A 4,766-nucleotide genomic window follows, 5' to 3' on the forward strand; every position below is an offset into this window, starting at 1 on the left:
AAAATTATTTTATTGTTATCTGCATTGTGTAGAGCAAAAATAAATTTATCTAAAAAATATAAATTGGTAGCATCCGTAGTTAATAAAATTTTATAAGCAAACAATTTAATTTTCTATTGTTTTGTTTACATAGAATTGCTATTATTTCGGTGACGAATTTAGGATGATCAGTTACGTCAATTGAAAATTTGCAATTTACCATTGGCAAAAAAAACAATAATCAAAAGATACACTGCTTCGGAAAATTTTTCTAAAAATAATTGCAGCGCAATTCAAAAAATACGCTATAAAAGATACTTTTAGAACACAAAAACACTCATTTATAAAAACAAATATTTATAAAAACAGTATTTTGTAATACAGTTTTAATCTTAATCTTAATAACTAAAAAAATTTGTTAATATATTATTATTGTTATCTAAAGAATAATATACATTCATATTATAATTAATATCAATAAAGATATCCAGTATAAGATTAAAATACATAACAGAGCGTAAAATATTTGTAGTTTAAAAAATAAAATTTTGATAAAATAAAAATTTTATTTATATAATTGGCAAAAGTATTACCGATTTGATCATTTTTAAAGTGTTATTTGATTTGACAAAATTTTTTTATATATATCAATTAATTTTTTTCATATGAACCTTGAATAAGTTTTCAAAACCCCACCCACTGCCCTATATGTAATTATATTATATAAAATTTAACCTTTCATCAGCACATAAGTCACATGTATCGTGTGTAATCACAGCCTTTTATTTTTAGTAAGATCTCTGATAGCAGAGATCATATAACTACATGTAGTCTATACAAATGTTTTAATACCTATATGCCTATAAGTACATATAAATATATAAATACACATATATGTATTTATTTATATATATATATATAAATCTATATGCATGATTAACCGAAGAATTTACTTCATTGAAAATTAAATTTTTGTATTTAACAATTTCCTCATTTTACCACTTTTTCTATCCGATGATAGATAGATAGATATATCTTGTCATATGACATAAAAATTTTAATAATAAAACTTGCATGAAAATTGGTCGATTTGAATATTTCCAAGTATTTATATAAACAACAATAAAAATAATAAATAACATCATAACTTCTCTCTATGCCTTGACTGGACTATTGCTTATCATTTCATCAGACTAAGCAATAATTGACCTCAGATCTGCATACCTCCCCGAGAAGCCTGTAACTATTCTGATTTTCATTAACGCGGTGTTGGTAAGCCTGCCATTATTCGTAAATAATTTCAGGGCCCTATTCTTTATGTATTTTTTGATCGGATCAATCTTGAGGTCCCTGAGGATGTCATAATGTACCATGACACCTTGAAAAGTCTTCTCAGAGCCTGGCTTTGTGCAATTTCTAGCTGGCGAATAGTAGTGTTTGAGGTCTTGCTAAACGCTACACATCCATATAGAAGTAACGGTCGAATTATTTGGTTATAAATTAAATAATATACCTATAGAAATGAATTTTTCTTTATCGCCAGGTAGAGACTATAAATAATATTAATGATGGAGAGGTAAAATTATTAAGGGGAGAGGATGATGAAACCATTTTTATATACTAAAATCATGCTAATAGATGCAAAATGCCATTTAATAATGAAACATTCATTTTAATTTTGGTAAACTTAGAAACTATATAAATATATGCCAAGTTTTAAATGTTAATTATAACTTTTTTTATTTAAACAAATTAAATATTATTTATTTAAATGTAATTAATGTTTCACATCTTACCCATCGTCATTATTCCATATTTACAAACGTCACCAATCCGGAAATCATAAAGCAACCATTTTTTTATATCAGAAATCGATCATTTGCTTGACAATATGAATTATTAATAGGTGGATTATTGTACTTTTTAATTTTATAACTTTTATTATACTTTTATAATAAATATTATTTCAATAACTTTAATCAAAACACGTTTCGTCCGGCCGCAAATTTCTTCGAAAAAACAACTTCACTGTCTTGTGGTTTGTTTTTAGAATTTTAAATAAATTTCGGCTTGATTTCTTCCGTCCTGAGCATTAAACCACAATAATCGTTTAAAATTCAACTTTTCTTTATTTACCAATTTTTATAATAATTTAAAAATATATTCAATAAAATGCGCTTGAATAATTCTTATAATTTAAAAATATATATTTTAAAAATTCTTTTGTTTATCACACTTCTTTGTAAGCACTGACAATATTTGTTTCAAAAATAATGTCCCAAAATAGATTAAAAATAGCATAAAAATAAATGTAAAAAGAACTTTTGATTTTATTTAAATAATTTTTTCGCTTTCAGAAAAATTGTAAACAATGTTTTTTTTTTGAATTTAGTAAAGCAACAAATAAAATTATTTACTGTAAGAATATTTTTAAGTTTAATGTTCGGCGTTGTACTTGCAACTGCAGAGATACTTTCATGTAACAAATATATAATAATTTTTTTATATTTTATTTTTGTTTAAAGTTAAACGGTTTACTTAACATTTTGTGTGTTGCGTACTCATTTCGTACAAAAAACAAAAAAAAATTATATAAATATCAAAAGCTTTTTAAAGCATTTTCAGTTCTTGAATTATAAAGATACGAAATTTAACTTTGAGTTATAATTATTGAGCAATACCAAATTTCACTCAAAAAACTCTATAAAAATTTAATATAAATAGATGATTTTTGAATAAAGCTCTTTTTTAACTTCTAATGAATAACTAATTTATAATATTAAAACTACTTCATAAATAATTTTTAATTAGGAAATAATTAACTTTTTATAAATTAACAAATTTTGCGATTATTTTACTAAATTAACTATTATTTATATAATTAACAAATTGTAATCTTACAATACAACCAAATTAATACCTCAAATTTAGTGCGCTTTCAAGTTTTACTTTGCATTAAAAAGTAAATTCAATCCATCGAAATTCTCTGCTATTGTCATAACTTATCGCCAGTAAAATTACACAAGGGGTTTTGATACTTTTATGATTTGTCGCGAGACAATAGTATTCCTACATTCAATTTCATACTTCACGTCAGATATACCAGCAGAAACGCCTCCTGCAGGCTTGCCACCCTATCTACCCTATTAAGACTACAATTATTTTAGCAGAAACCAAACGGCAAGCATTTTTTCGAGTTCGTAACCGACGCCATAATATCAACTATGAGACAAGGCTCTCTCATGCTTTCCTTTTTTTTCTTTTTTTTCTTTTATTTTCTTTTCTTTTCTTTTCTTTTTCTTTTCCTTTTATTTGTTTTCTTTCTCTTTTCTTTTTTTTTGTATTTTCTTTTCTTTTCTTTTTATTTACTTGAATTACAATCTGTTACTTTCAACAACTTCCCTTAGGTTAGGTTAGGTTATACCGGCGATCCCTTGTGGATTCACTTATGCCTATTGACCTATTATGTTACCGTATATATAGGAAAAACTCATGGTTTAAAACCAACTAGAACCTTTGGCGAAGCATAAAATGCAATTTAATGTCAGGTCCTGTAATTGATCAAAGTCCTCAAGAAAGGGGGTTCCTAGAGTATTAAAACACCGTCGTGCATGTGCTGGGCAAAAATATAATAGATGAAAAATAAGACCTAATCTTCTACCATGAACCTCTACTTTACAGTGACCTGTAAGTAAACCTACCAAAAGACCAATATCTCTACTATGTATCTCAATGAGAATTTTGGATTTTCTTCTATCGGAACGTAACCAGATTGCATACAGATGCCTGCATATCATTGAGTCTTCTCATCTCTTATTTAAAATTTCAGTACAGAAATAACTCAGTAATAATTTGCATGATGTTATGGCCAGATTATGTAGGTGTTCCGAGTGCGGTCCTGAAGCACTTTTTCTGGCTAGCTCATCTGCTCTACAATTGCCGAAACTATTCCTTTGACTGGGAACCCAGATTAGAGACATATTGAGCTTCCCTTATATCTTCCCTTACAACTGTGACTTTCATGACCCCACTCAGAAAGTCTACACATGATAACCTACCATTGCAGCTTTCTGCCTTTTTTATGGTCTTTGCAATGTGGATAAGAAAAATAAGAATTTATAAATGTTAAGTATATTATTTCCTACCTATTGAGCATTTTGACATTCAAATGACAATTAAATATTTTTTTAACAACATAATTATGTTTAACTAAAATTTATTTTACACCATATATTGCAAATGCAGTTTCTACTAAATTAATTAATTTATTTAAGTGTTGAAAAAAACCTCAACTAATAACTCACGTGTAAAAATCGTGACATGGAACGCTAAAGCATACATTAAGACTGAAAAGTTTTCGGAAATTCTCATTTAAAATTCGCGCGCTGTATATTTTTCGATATTTTAAGTTTATGTAGTTTGGCAGCACTGTCCTTAATTACTATGCCAAAAATGAGCGCGATCTGTCAGACAGTTCGTTTACGGCAGCTGTTGAAACCAGTTCCCCTCAGTAGTGCGTTGCGAAATGTCTTCGACGGTCGTACGACCGTCCTGAAAGGCTTTGTACCACTCATAAACTTGAGTTTTCGATAAAACTGATTCCCCATAAGCCTTTTGTAGCATTCGCAACGATTCTGCACACGAAATTTCGTTCGAAACACAAAATTTGATGCAAACTCTTTGTCCAATATTTTTTTCCATTGTTTTTTTCGCAACGCACTACTGAGGTGAACTGGTTTCAACAGCTGCCGTAAACGAACTGTCTGACAGATCGCGCTCATTTTGGC

General features: G+C 28.1%; 1 protein-coding gene across 1 annotated transcript in view; it reads left to right on the forward strand.

Moving 5' to 3' along the window:
- Nucleotides 1–4,766, forward strand: part of LOC119667040 (ATP synthase subunit gamma, mitochondrial-like) — an 8,242-nt gene that overhangs the window by 634 nt on the left and 2,842 nt on the right. The window lies entirely within an intron of this gene.

The sequence above is a fragment of the Teleopsis dalmanni genome, chromosome 1, assembly GCF_002237135.1.
Source record: "Teleopsis dalmanni isolate 2A chromosome 1, ASM223713v2, whole genome shotgun sequence".
NCBI classification, from domain to species: domain Eukaryota; kingdom Metazoa; phylum Arthropoda; class Insecta; order Diptera; family Diopsidae; genus Teleopsis; species Teleopsis dalmanni.